A 15058-nucleotide genomic window follows, 5' to 3' on the forward strand; every position below is an offset into this window, starting at 1 on the left:
TTGTTTTTACATTATTCTGGATTAGTCACTAACTGAAACCTATATTCACAGTGGACACCATCTAAGAATAACATGCTTCTTACTCAGATCACAACAGACTCATAGTTCATGTCCAAGTAAGGATGTGCAGACACAATCTCAGTTAAGGAATGGAATATTGCTATAGGCATGATTGCATTTTTTCCAAAACTGTTTGCAAATAATTTGTATAATGAGTAATTTATATAATGGATACATAAATGTGAGCTTGTAACAATTCAGCAGTGAAAGAAGTTACTTTACAAAGTGATGCATGCTATATTGATGTTATATTGCCTTTTGTGCTTCTTAAAATTTGCACTTACTACCTCTGCTTAATGAAGTGAATGTCTTGAGTGTGTTGCAAGCATTTGAAATATGCTCCATGTCTGAAATTTGAATCACACATAAAATGGACATAAGCTGGTCCAACCAATATAATGTAAAATCACTTTGTAAAATGACAGCACCAGTCCTTAACTAAGTCCAAAATGAACTGAATTAAATTTCAAACTTCTGAAAAGAAACAACACATTCCGTGATTTCCAATGAATTTTATATATAAAATGTTTAAAGTTTTAAATTCTATGGAATGCAAACAAAATGACACCTAAAGAGCAATTGGTCTATAATATATTGACTTACTAAGCATTTATAAAAAGATGTGAGCTGAGGGCTGGAGGTGTGGCTCAATCAGTAGGGTGCCTGCTTTGCAGGCATGAAGCCCTGAGTTAAAATCCCAGTCTCCCACCAAAAAAAGACATAAGTTGAAAGATCAAAATTGTTCACAGAAACCAAGTTCCCTTAACAGAATTACTGCAGTGATTTCTATGATGAAAACATCAAGAATTACTTCTCAAAAAGGATTTAAAATAAATTTTAGAAAAGTGCTGAAGGATGAATAAAAGTAAAAAAAATAAAGAGATGATGGTATGTACTAATTGAAAATTTGGCAAAAGAAACTTTTAAAAATGCAAAAATGTTGGCAAAATAGAAAATAACTTATAAAAGATCTAAAAAAAGTTAATATGAGCTGAATGAATATATATTTGAAATGCAGAAAATTGGCACCTAATGATGAAACATTTTAATACTAATTTAAATATGTCACAAGAAAATTAAATCACCCTGTGACCATCAGCATTCCATATGTAAAATATGCCGTAAAATTATAGCTGTGAAAACCACCAACAAAAACTTTATAGAATCCTTGAAATCTGTTAAAACAATCCCATTAGATATTTTGCACTAAAAAAAAAAAAAAGCTAAAATTAACATATGTTTAGTAAATGGCCACATTCAGCAGTTTGATCAATGATCAAATTCAAAAAACAAGACCTTGGCTTTTCTTCACCAGCCCACTTTGACATTTCATCAGCATTATTTTCTGGTCATCTCCACTCTAAACCAAATGCTCTCATTCTTTCCATCTTGGTGCAACTATGTGGAAAAGGGACCCAAGAATTACAAAGTTTAAATTTTATCCCAGTGCATAAAGAGAGAGGCTTGGAGTTGTGTATGAAAATTTGTATATAATCAACCACTTCACACTCACCAGAATAAGTATAATCAAAAAGATTATCTATGATGCTATGAAAAAATTGCAACCCTCACTCATTGTTGGTGGGAAGTAAAACGGAGCAGTCATTTTGGAAAACAGTTTGGAACTTTCTAAAAATGTTAAATGTAGAGTTAAACATAGAGATAACCATTTGTTCCAGCAACTTCACTCCTGAGTTTCTACCCATGATAACTGAATGCATGCATGCACGCAAAAACTTGTACAAAAATTATCATAGCAGCATTATTTACAATAGCCAAAAATGAAGATGAGTAAAATATTCATAAACTAATGAATGCATAAACAAAAGTGTGACATATCTATACAACGGCATATTACTCCACAATAAAAAGGGGTGAAGTACTTAAACATTCAAAAATATGGGTGAAATTTGAAAACATTATGCTGAGCAAAAGAAGTAACTCACAAAATGTCACTTATTGTGTTTTTTCATTTATGAGGGATGTCCAGTATAGGCAAATCCAAAGAGGAGGAAAGTAAATTAGTGGTTTCCAAAGACCAGGGGTGAGAGGAATGAGGAATAATTGCTAATTGATACAGGGTTCTGTTTCTGGTTGCTTAAAAAGGGTTCTAAAGTGTGATAATGATGATTCATGATAACGTGAATGCACTAGAAACTACTTTAAAGGGTTTTAATTTGGACACTTTGAAGGGTTAATTTTATGATATGTGAGTTATAGCTCAAAAAATCTAATACATATACATATTACAGCTCATATATATGAATACATATGTATACATCTACATAAATGATTATCATTCTCATAATTGAGTTTGGGATTAAGATATATTTCCATATATAAAGTTCATGTAAATGAAGCCATATTATTCATGCTGTTTTATAACATGGCATTTTTTCCCTGTTGATGAATTCATATAAACATCATCCTTTGAAATAGCTCTCAAGTAGACTTTCGTAGAGTTCTATAATGATTAACCACTTGGGTCATTTCAAATGTTTTGATGTAATAATACAATGATGTGTACACATACATATATGGATGGACAGATACATCACACATATATAGCCATACATCTCTTCAACTGGAAGAAGAAAATCTAAATAAACTCCATGAGTACGATTTGTGGATCAATCTGTGTTTTTAGTACTGATCAATATTTCTGAGTTTTCTTTTAGAAAAGTTTTTCTTAATCAACCTATACCATTCCCACCAGTACCAGAGACTACCCCCTTCCCCCATTCGTACCTTCATCATCGGTACTGAATTTCAACAGAGTTTTTACCTTTCTTTCTTAATTTTCACTTATCTGAACTGGAAAAAAGGATTTGTTGTAATTTCTCTTTTTAGAATCTACTTTAGTTTTAAGGTTAAATATTTTTGATACATTTTAGTCCTTGCTATTTTCTCTTTTGTGAATTGCTTTCATATGTCCTTTACTATTTTTTTTCTATCGAGGTCTGTTGCTTTCTTGTAATTTTTAAGAAAAATCTTTTTGTGGATTACAGACAATAAACCTTTTTCAGACATGTGGAAAATGGCTTTTCATCATAAATGACTTTAAAATCTTAATTAAAATATGTCTATCAGCCTCAAGAAGTTAGCTTTATAGTCATCTTTGACCATAGACCATAACAAGATGGGAAGAATGAAGTTTCCTTGGTCCTGAGTTGCCTTCCTGTCATTGGAAATGTTCCCAAGTGACTAGCTTCCCATCTAGCCATAGCATGGTAAGAGGTGATTCAAACTGCTGAAGAGTGGTTGGACCAGGTTACATGATCACTCCCAGCACTCAGAGTGTAGGAGTTTGTAGAGAGACAAATATTTAACCTCATGAAAGTAAGCCACTGCACCTGTGATAACAAGTGCAGAATTGATTCCTAGCACAAGAAATAAAAGAAGGGAGGGAGAGAGGGAAGGAGGAGAGGAGGGAAAGAGAGAAAGAAAGAGGAAAGAAAAGAAGAGGAAGGAAGGAAGGAAGGAAGGAAGGAGAGGAGAGGAGGAGAGAGAGACAAAGAAAAGGAAAGAAGAAAGAAAGAAGGAAGGAAAGATGGAAAGAAGGAAGGAAGGAAAGGAGGGAGAGAGAGGGAGGGAGGGAGGGAGGAAAGAGAAGGATAGGAAGGAGAAAGGAGAGAGGAGGGGAGGGAAAAGGAATGGAAGGGCAGAGCAACAGCCTGAGTTCAGAGGGGTGTGTGTGTGTGTGTGCGTGTGCGCGCGTGTGTGCGCGCATGTGAAGAAGGGATGTCTCAAGTAAAAAAGTTCATATAGCCAAATAACTACTTTTCTGTTTATTGTAATATGTTATTTTCAAGTTAATGAAAAGTTGAGGGTAGAAAGACAAAGGAAGAACAGAAATTGATTCTCAAAAACAAAACCAAACAGGCAATGAATACACTTGCAGAAAAATAAAAGGAAGAACCAGCAAGAACACCCCCAACCACATCAGCAAACAATGATGCCTTGTTTTATCTTCCTCCTGTCTACTGTATGTTTATATTCTTAAGCCATTTAGATAATTGCTTCAATTCTCTCTTGTATCAAAGAAGCAGCAGCTATTGATGCAAATAAAATCAATAATAGCTATCATTAAGAGTGTGGACACTGATCCAAGGTTGTGTGCATGTGTGTGTGTATAGTTTTTCTCAATATCATAAAATAGGTATTATTATCCATTCCATTGTACAACTGAGGAACTAAGGCTATTTACTAACTGGGGCAATTTACTAACTAAGTTTACACAGCTTGCAGTAACAGACTCAAGATTCAAACTTGGTAACCAACTTCCAGAATCAAGTCCCCTACCGTCTCTCAGTACTGCCTCTTGCCAAGCCAGAGATTACACTGGGCATGGTCCACTACCGACCTGGCTTCAAGTCCACACTGTGTAAATGGAAGAATCATTCCCCAGGCAGAGGCTCAGTTTCCTCATTTATAAAATGGCACTAGAATCTTTTACTAGGGTAGTGGGTAAGACATTGTGCAATCACTTTGGAGTCTGAAATGTAGAAAACACGAGATCACTATGGATTTGCTCCAAACATAGATGCCATAGACATTTGAGGCAAAAAGTTTCCTGAAGACATTTAAACCTGTTATAAAACTAGGCCTCTTAAAAAAGTTAAAAGCATATCAGGAAAAACACCAGGATAGAAATTAAAGCCTCCCCCAACCTTCTGAGAGCTTCCGGGTGATAAGAACACTTGCTCCCGAAGAGTCTCCTTATCCGGCACACAGATCCCCCCAAGCTCTGGGAGGACTGGGTAATCATGGTGATAAGGCAGATGTAAGGAATTACAATTCCCGATAAAGCTCTGTGGTTTTGTTTGCCCATACTTTGAAGAGATATGGGTGACACAGATAAAGTGCTACAAAAACCCTAGGTGGGCTTAAAATGACTCCTCCCCTCTGGGAGGGTTGGAGGGTGTGTGACATTGTGGCTGACTGGCTACTGTATTTGCTCATGCTTATCTCCACAGAGGCTGTTCAGAGCTTCAGAGGACTGGATCAAGGGAGGATGCCAGGGACAGTACAGTGAAAGCTCAGGGGTTTGTTTGTCAGACTCCACGAAAGGAGAAAGTCCTCTTTGGTCTTGAAAATGACATGTCACATCATCCTGTGAAGACACATTCAAATGTGAAGGATTACAGACAGGCTGTGTAATACACAAAGGACATGTGGAAGGGTCAGCCATGCTTTCAACTGCCTAAGTCAGACTATGTAGAGTCACCATTGATGTTCTGTGAGGACTCAGAGAAAGAATGGTCAGTTCTAATGGGGCAAAATGGGAGCAGGAGCTGGAGAAAGACTTTAAGATTTTAAGAGAAAAGGTAATTCTTGTGTATTGATAGTAGCATATTCTGTAAGTTACATTCAAATTATCTTTTGAAAAAATTCTGGTGTTAAATATAGTATGAGCCCATTTGAGTTAAATGAATGCATGTAAAAACGTTTTCTAGAAGGATATGTAAGAAATGATCTGTAATGAGGATATGTAGAAACAATTCTGGTGCTCCTAGGGAATGAATGAAATCCTCAGAAAGAAAGAAGGGCTTTAGCTTTTCATTTTGTATGTTTTATCATATATATGTGCTAGTTTCCAATTTAAAAAATAAATTTATCTTTTTAATAAAACTTAATTTTTAAAACTTTCTGCAATCAAACAAAATGCTTTTTTTTTCCCTTGAATACTGCAAGAATTTATTTTGCTCACTGTGGTTCCTTCTGGGTTATTAGTCCTTCCAGAATTCTCTTCGTTTTAGAATTACTTATCTTTCAGGAAAAACACTCAACACAGTTCTGGTGTTGTCAGAGTAGATCTAAAACTATTCTTCTATCCAAGGCTGATTTCACGCTGTTGTTATCCAGGACCCCTCAGATATGATGGACCCCACTTGTTTTAATGCTGTTGCCACCATCTTGAAATTTTTAATATTATGGAACAAGAAGCCCAGTATTTGTACTGTGCACCATGCATCACAAATTATGTATCTGGTTTTTGTGTACTGGGACATCTTTGGACATGTGAGATTTGGAATAAGCCACACTGGCTAACCCTATCCCAGTGGCAGATATAAAAACCTGAAATAAGAGTGAAATCATAAACCATCACCAGAAAGGCAAACTGAGAGTCTGTGCCCCCCCCCCGACAAGTTCTGTTCTTCATCCCACTTGAGAGTTGCAATAAAGTCATGGGCTCAGGTGTTATATCTTTTAAATTTTCAAGCAAATTTAGAAACCCAATTTTTATGTGAAACTTACAACTTGAAAATGTTACCAACTCATTGATAGGTAAAATCTAAATAGAATATGTTCACAAATTGAATTTTTAAGTTGCTAAGTTCCAATCTCTGTTTTCTTTCCTCAAAATACTTGTCAGCAACAAATATAAGACAGAATTTGTTGCCCAGGACATAAGTTTTACACAGGCAGACATGGAGTCTGCCAGACAAAAGGTGAATAACAACCAGCCAAAACAAGGGCAGTGGCTGTGGTTCTCACAGGAGCCATATTTAGATGCTTCAAAGGTGGTTGTTGTCAAACTAGAAATTCAATATTTTTTATTTACTTATTATGTAAATTGTCTTGGCTTTGAAGTTTTTAGCACTATTATTACAGGGGAACCTGGAGAATTTTGTAATTGCTTTTATTTTTAGAATGCTTTTCAATCATGATGTGAAAATCAACTAAAACAAGCAAACAAACAAAATCCTAGCATTTGTTTCCAAGGTTGGGTTTGGGGGCAGTGGCCATTAGAGAATTTAACAAAATGAGAAACAGCCTTGCAGATTTCCTATCTCATAAGGCATTTGCAACTCCAAACACTCAAGAAATGGTTTTTAGAATCAGAGGATTTGAAAAGGAGATGAAAGTGATGCTAAAATTAAGAACCTTGTAGCACAAATAATGTGTTTTCAATTCCTGAGCTTTTAAATGAATCATCCCTTAGAATCATATGCTCAAATGGTCTCTTGATTGATCCCCCCATCCCTACCCCAAATCTAAGATTTTTCTGTTTTGAATCAGTTATTTCCTGGATATGAGATCATTTTTATTTTCTCTTGGTTCAAAAGAAAAAAAAAACTTTTAGCATTTAAAAAATGAAGACAATACTTTAAAGGGCCAGGGATATGCTCTTGGTTATAAGTTCCTTCCCACTCTACAGCAGGTTACACAAACACCTGGCGCCTCTCCTGGGTCTCCTTCCAGCCCCAACGTACCAGGACCATGTTTATAGGGATCTTCTAAAAGTGACCTTGGCCCCCAGGGGTTGCCAATGTATTGTAGCCATCACTACTAATGCAGCAAATCCTCAGTGGTCGCTATGAAATTTAACCCTTTAAACCAACCGTTCAGGCAATCAGTTCCCATAGATTGTAACAATAGTAGAGTTAAGAATTTAACCATCATTGAGGGTTAAAGAATTAAGAACACCAACTTAAAAATTAGCTGGAGGATTGTTGAGTTCTCCTCTACATTCAAAGTAGAGTGACAGAGAGGTAGGAGCATTCTCTTCTTTAGCTTCGTGGTATTCGATAATGCTGCGTGTCTTGTGGCTGGTAAAATGCTCCACGAACAGGCTTTATTGTATTTGGACCAGACACTGAGATTTTCCCAGATGCTATAAGTATGTGAAAAAGGAATCGTGTTTTTCTCCCATTTTCTAGGGTTACTTTTTACTGCTGGCAATAAAAACGAGTGGTTAGCAGATCCATTTCTTAGCCTCTAGATCTGTCAATACCTTTCATTTTACCCAAGTCAGCTGGTTTATGAGTTATCATGCCTTCAACATTTGTGGTCACCACTAACACAGGATTTTAATGACTTGATTGGAGTAAATGACTTCTTTAGCTGTACAAGGTTCAGAGTTGATAGACAAGAATGTGTACTTTCCTATTTTCCTTAGATGAATACACACATGAATAATCATTTTAGAGGCAACACCATTGTCTTGATTTTTCAGAACAAAATAACATTGCATGCAAAAAGTAAAACAACAGAATACAAAATCCCAACTTTCCTGAAGCAATCATGGCTCTTTACACATTTTGTTATTCTGTTTGACATCCACAATAAATCGTAATAGTTACCAAATTACTGTTCAGTTTCAAATGATGTACACACGTCTATGATCTTGGTTAGCTGTTCGCTGGCCTGCTCCGGTATGCAATTGCATTCTCCGGGGTAATTCTGTATCAATGACTTTTCCAAATAAATCCAGTTGCTGGTTTGTATTAATGAACTGTCACAGTCTCTATTGTTTTCCCATGGCCTTGCAGCTGTATGGCTTCACAGGTGCTCTGCAAATTAAAATGAGGCTGGTTTGGGGTTTCAGCCTGATACAAAAAATCACTTCTTCAGCAGATTGTTAGGAAGTTATTCATGCAAGAAACACATCTTCACTGTAGATGTACAGCTTTTCTGCTTATCCATTACCCATGCCTGTTTTTACACTTTGTATTTGTTTTCCTCACCAAAGAAGTAGAAAGAGAGCTTGCCTTTCTTACTTAAGAACATTTCTAGGAAAGAATCACAAGCATCGTAACCATTATTTTTAAAAAGAAATGTGTTCTTTTCAGTCAAACCTAACACTGTTCACAAATCACAAACATTAATTACTGATGTTTGCAGATTGTATATCTTTTTGAGTTGTTTTGTTAACATCCATTACCCAAGGGATCAACAGACAGGAAGAAAATTATTCTATGCTAACTATCCAAAGCCACATTAAATGCTCTTTTTTTAGATCTGTTTTAACCTTTATTTGACAATACTTTGCTCAGGACTAATGACTACTAGTGAAAATGAGAGTATTAAGCATGCAAGGATCAGCAGAAATGGGGCTTCTTCCCTGACGCTCCATTCCCTTTCACCCCAAATTCCTTTCTTGATGGCTTGGAGCTCCTATCAGAGCCTCTTGGTTTGGAACACTGAGATGTCCGGACAAATCTTCCAGAAGCTTCAACACTGATCATCCTCTCAGTACATTACTCCAGGTTTCCACATATAACTTCTGGGAGGGGTCCCTGTTCATTAGTTTGATCTTTACTTTTTCCTTAATGTAAAGCCTATTGCAAAACTGCTGTGTATGAAAAATCATCTATTTCATTTTGACCTATGAACTCTCTATTTCTGTATTTGCAATGGATTATTATAGGGATGACAGTCCTTTTGGGATAAAACAGAGATATCTTTGTGAAGTACACAAGTACTTCAAATTCCTGGCTATCTACCCAATATCCAATGCCCATTATGTCCGTCTTCCAGCTGAGATACACAGACCCAAATATATCAGGGGAGGGAGGGAGAAAAAGAAGAAGGGGTGGGGGGAGAGAGAGAGAGAGAGAGAGAGAGAGAGAGGACATTTCCATGCTTCCTTGGAAACATGGTGGCCAAGGAGTTGTAAGGGGAACTGAATACTGTATGTGAGAGCCTGCCTCTGACTTTTGGAGGGATGGTCACAAGTCTTGAAATAGAGATGCACACACTAAATATCTAAATATTTTTAAATTATTAATTGAACTAATGAATTATTGAGGAAAATAGCTTCTATAATCCCATTTTGATCAATGTACCTTCTTAACATTTGGAAGGCCTTGAGTACTTAGCCTTGTTCAAGTTCCAAGTCATCTAGTGAGTCAGTCAATGACCTCTTCCTAGCCCCACCCAATTCTTACAACAAGGGAACTCCCACAAAGGGCATATGAGCACTCCAGTTAGATGAAGGCCAGAAAAGTACCATAAAGATTGCCACAAGATTAATTCTCATTCTGCTCCTCTTTAAAGGCAGTACACTCAGTTGATTGGCTCCTTTCACCTTTGTCATCTTCTTTCCTTCTATGTGTATGGACCTGGACACATGATAGCTAGACCTATAGCAGCCATTTTCTTAGTATGAGGACAGGCCTTCCTTTAAGATGACAAAGAACTAGAATATTCCAAGATTTCTATTGACCATGCTGGCTGTAGATTGCTGACCTTTGAATTTATTTTTATGTAAGAGAAAAATAAGCTGTATCTCATTTCAGCCATTATTTTTTAGTCTGCTAGTTACAGTCAAAAACAGTGCCTCCTTGGCACATATGTTGTCTTAGTCCATTTTTTGCCTCTATGATAAAATTCCACAGACTATAAATTATAAACAGTAGAAGTTTATTTGGCTCACAGTTCTGGAGGCTGGGAAATCCAAAAGTATGACACCAGCATTGGGTTAGAGTCTTCTTGCTATATCATAACATGACAGAGGAGCAAGTGAGAATTCATGAGACATGTAGAGGATAAGAGGGGACCAAATGTAGAACAAACCCACTCTCACAGTAACATCCACTATCAGGATAATGACATTAATTCAAGACCTCAAATTCCAACAAAAGTTTGGCAATTAAATGTCAACACAAGTTTTCGAGGAGACATTTGACTCCTATCAGACCAGAGTCAAAAATATGAAAATCAAGCAGACGTATTGATTCGATAAGAAACAACCAAGTCCTATTTTTATCTCCTTCCTTCCTTCCTTCTTTCCTTCCTTCCTTCCTTCCTTCCTCCCTTCCTCCCTCCCTCCCTTCGTTCCTTTCTTCCTTCCTTCTTTCTTTCCTTCCTTCTTTTTCTTTCTTTGACAAAATCTTCCTGAGTAACCCAGGCTGGCCTGGAACTCTCAATCCTTATGCCTCAATTTACCCAGTGCTGGGATTTCAGGCAAGCTTGAAGGGATTGAACAGACATTAAGACACTGAAGTATTAATGTCTTAAGAAATTAGAAATGTGATAAAATTTTAGAGGACATACCAATTTTTAACATTGGTGAGTGCTCACTCGATTCTGTAAGTATGTTTTCCCTTTTCCATTTGACAGTCAAAACTTGACCCATGATTTTCTCCATTTTGTAGATGAGAGAACTCGAACACATAGGGATTTTTGTCAACTATTCCAGGATGACAAGCTACGAAGCAACAGAACCAGACTCAAACCCAGGCAGCCCAGCTACACCACCATCCAACCTAATCAACTCAGCAGTGGGGCTCTCTTCCTCTGCCCATTCTGGGCCCAAAATCTTCCTTGAAACTATCAGTGGAGTTCACTTATACTTTACTTAGAAGTAAGTTTCCCACAACTGATTTTCAAATAAGAAAACTGGTTGTACACAGCATCAATACATATTGCTCAAAAGGGGACAGGACAGAGCATAGAGGATTTTTCAAGGCACCACAACTATTGCGTTTAATACTGACAGTGGTGGATACAGTCATTTTACACTTGCCCACGCTTTTGATTGTACCTCACCAGGAGCAAATCTAATGTAAACTATGGACTTTGGAGGGTGGAGGAGTAATGATGAGTTGATTGTAATACATATACAAATCTTGTGGGAGTGATGATATTTGGGGAGGCTGTGTGTCTGAAGGGTATATGGGAGCAATCTGTGTCTTCCTCACCATTTTGCTATGAACCACAAGTGTTGCTAAAAACTAAAGAAAGAAGGAGTAGGCGTAACACAATTAGGCAGACTCTGTACTGCAGGACTTCTAAAGTCTGTTCATAGGTATTGTAGAGCAAAGCCTTCCAACACCTTTTGACTATGAATATCTTACTTTCTTTAGTATCTCAGAGAACTGGTACTCCATGAAACCCACACTGGGGAAGGTTGCTTAATTCAGTTCTTTATGAAAATAACAAAAGTTTTGTCTACATTCACACTATGGAATAAAAACAAAATAGTCTTTGGAACAGTGGTTTTCAATCTTGACTGAATCACTTGTAATTTTTTTTTAAAAAAGCAATGAAGTCCAGGCTGTATTTCTAGATAATCTTATTTAACTGTTCTGACTCAGGACCTGTACATCAAAAAGCTTCCTGTAGTCAAGTGTAGCCAAGTTTGAGAAGACCTGCTCTACAATGATCTTAAGCAGAATTACATACATAAAACTTCAACTGACCAGATTAGGGTTTGAATATCAAGTTCTAATTTCTTACCCTTAAGGAATTATTAGCAATTACTAGGAAATCATCACTGTTTTGAATTCCTCCTTTGGCCTCATTCGAGGTCTTTTATGTGCTCCGCTTCCTTTTCTGTCATTCACGGGTGCGTGCTGAGATGCCATTCCCACCTGCCAGTTTCCTTATTGCATTGTATTGCATTATTCTGTATTTTCTACTCATCCCATTGTTGAGGGGAAGGGAGTGTAGCAGAGTAGAAAACCAGGACAGGACTACACACGGCCATCTATTATGAGCTCAGGTGCCATTTGCCTTCATACTTCAACTAGCCCTTCCCTAGACACCAAACACATCACATCAACATAATGAGAAATAACGGCTTTAGGAATGATAGTGTTAGGCAGTTCTGTGAGATAACTCAGCAATTGACAAAATTCAGAGAATAGACACCGAGCTACCCAGTTATTTGAGGAAAAGCAAAGCAAAGTTTTTATTAAAGAAATACAGTATCTTATGAGCTTATTGGGAAGACTTTGAGGTTACCAGTACAAGTATGTACTGGCATTTTTAATTGGTCAAATAGAAAAATATCTTCTGTCCACAATGTCTTTTATGATTTGAATTAATCCCTTCCCATGGAGTTAATTGCTGGGGCTCTTTCATCATGCTTCTTGTTAATATTCCTTGTAATGTTCCCACCTGTCCTGATGTCAGCCTAGTTCATCTGTCACCCCTGCAGGGTAATTGTCATATCTGGGGCCACTGACTCCTTCTGCATCATGGCTAACACTCTAATGCAGCTGGAGATGTATGAACTACCTCTGATTAAATCATCTCAGGTCAGGCTAGTCCACTCATTTGACCCATTCACTGTATTTCTTGATCATGTAATTGTGTTTTAAAGTTCCTCTCTGCTAGGCTGAGAGTAGTGGCTTACATCTGTAACCCCAGCCACTTAGGAGGCAGAGGTAGGAGGATCTTGATCCTAGGCCGGCCTAGGCAAAAGCATGAGACCCTATCTGAAAAACAAACTGAAAGCAAAAGGACTGTAGATGTGACTCCAGTGGTAGAGCACTTGTCTAGGAACCAAAGACCCTGAGTTCAGTCATCAGAGCTTCCAAAAAAAATTAAATTTAAATTTTAAAAAGAGTTTCCCTACACTGCTAGCAGAGTCTAACTCCTAACAGTGGAGTAGGCACCTACTTTCCATGAGATCTGGAACTACTGTGGATTTCCTTAAGTCACTGGTACTCCAAGCTAACCTGGACCACATTTGAAGTGCAGAATCAGCACACATGCTTTGAATATGTGTGTGTGTGTGTGTGTGTGTGTGTGTGTGTGTGTGTCCACACACGTTCTCTTTCTTCTTCCCTCACTGTGCCTAGTTATTGAAATTAATTATATATTTTCCTTTTCTTTTCCACATTACTTGAATTCTCAGCTAGTCTAAATTCATATTTCTTTTTGCCATTTCATAATCTACAAAGTCACTTTCAACATTAAGAATGTTCATTCTAAAATATTGGTGATCCATTTAGAATTAGCTCATTAAACATATGTGTGCATAGTTCATGTCATCTTCCTGAGAATAAAGACTTGGACTCATCAAAAAATGCTGTGAATTCTTAATATATTCTCAATGACAAGAGATGGGCTTCTCTTCCAACAGGCTTAACATGGCTTTTTAGTGTTTCCTACTTGATGTGTGTGTAGGAGAGAAGCAAGATTCAATTATTACCTTTAAAAATAGATTCCAAACCCACTTATACTCTGAGTTTTAACTCAGGGCAGCAGTCACTTCTTCACCAATGTCACCACCATGCAGTACTTTATCTGCTTTCCTTGGAGCCCACTTTCTTTGTGTCTGTGCAGACAGTGTGGAGAACTCCCCATGTCCATAATCCCTCCAGGCATTTTGTTTCAATGTAGCACCTTGGAGACTGGGTTCCATTGGGATGGCTGTTCTGGCTGTTGATTTGGCCTCACTTCCTCCCTGACAGCCTGTCTCAACACTGTCAATACCTCTTCAGTGCTGACAATAAGCAGACATGATGGCAGGCTGCTCTCTTAATGACTTCTCTGATGATATGCAGGTGTGCAGGGGTGTTGTCCCTAGTTTTAAGCTTTCGTGTTCTCCTGAGTGAGTTGGAGGGCTGGCTCCATTAGCTCCTAGCCTTATGAGAATCTATAAAACTGTTCTGGCCGCTTGCCAGCTTAAGATGAGCAATATATAGTTGTAATGAATCCCTGACTCACAATTTTTGAGATCAAATTAAAGATATATTAGGTCACTTTATCTAACAGACTGAAATACATCAAGATCACCATGCTCTCGTTGAGAAGCATTTGAGGAAGTTAGTCCATGTCTCATGTCATGTGACATGACCATTGTCACATCGTTCAGACTTTATAAACTAGGGCTACAAACAAATCCAGACTTTCAGAAAAAAATTTGTTTCATTCCTTTTGTGAAGTTTCACTCATCTTCTTAAAGCATAAGGCACAATAAAACTTAGCATTTATGTACATGAACTCTGGAATCCAACTGCCCTGATTTGAATCCCAGCGTTAGGCAAAAGTACTCAACCTCTCTGTGACTCAGTTTCCCATAGGAACCACTTACTTTCTGGGCTTGTCATGAAAGTCAAATGATGCCTAACACAGAGTATATACTCAGTACTGATGAGCTGTTATTTATGGAACTGAAAGTGTAAAGGAGGTCAAATGATTTTTCTTACAACTACAGAAAGAATCGAAGACAGGCCTGGGACTCCAAAGCAGGTCTTGAGATCACCTTTCGTACAGCTGCATCCCATAGATAATGTCCCCTGCCAGTGTGGGCTATCGGTGCTGATGGAGTGATTGATTCCTTGGTACCTGTTTGCTTGTTTACTCTGCCGCTCACCACTGTTAAGGACACCTTTCCCTGCACTTGTTTGTTCTCTGTCCTAATTGTCCTCGTGGGTGTCTAGTGCTGACACTGCTGCTCCAGCCCACACAGAATGGGCAATCTGTGAGCACTGGGCTGGACTTTGCCTCTGGTGCAATACTTACCAGTTGCTCCTGA

Source organism: Castor canadensis, chromosome 4, assembly GCF_047511655.1.
Source record: "Castor canadensis chromosome 4, mCasCan1.hap1v2, whole genome shotgun sequence".
NCBI lineage: Eukaryota > Metazoa > Chordata > Mammalia > Rodentia > Castoridae > Castor > Castor canadensis.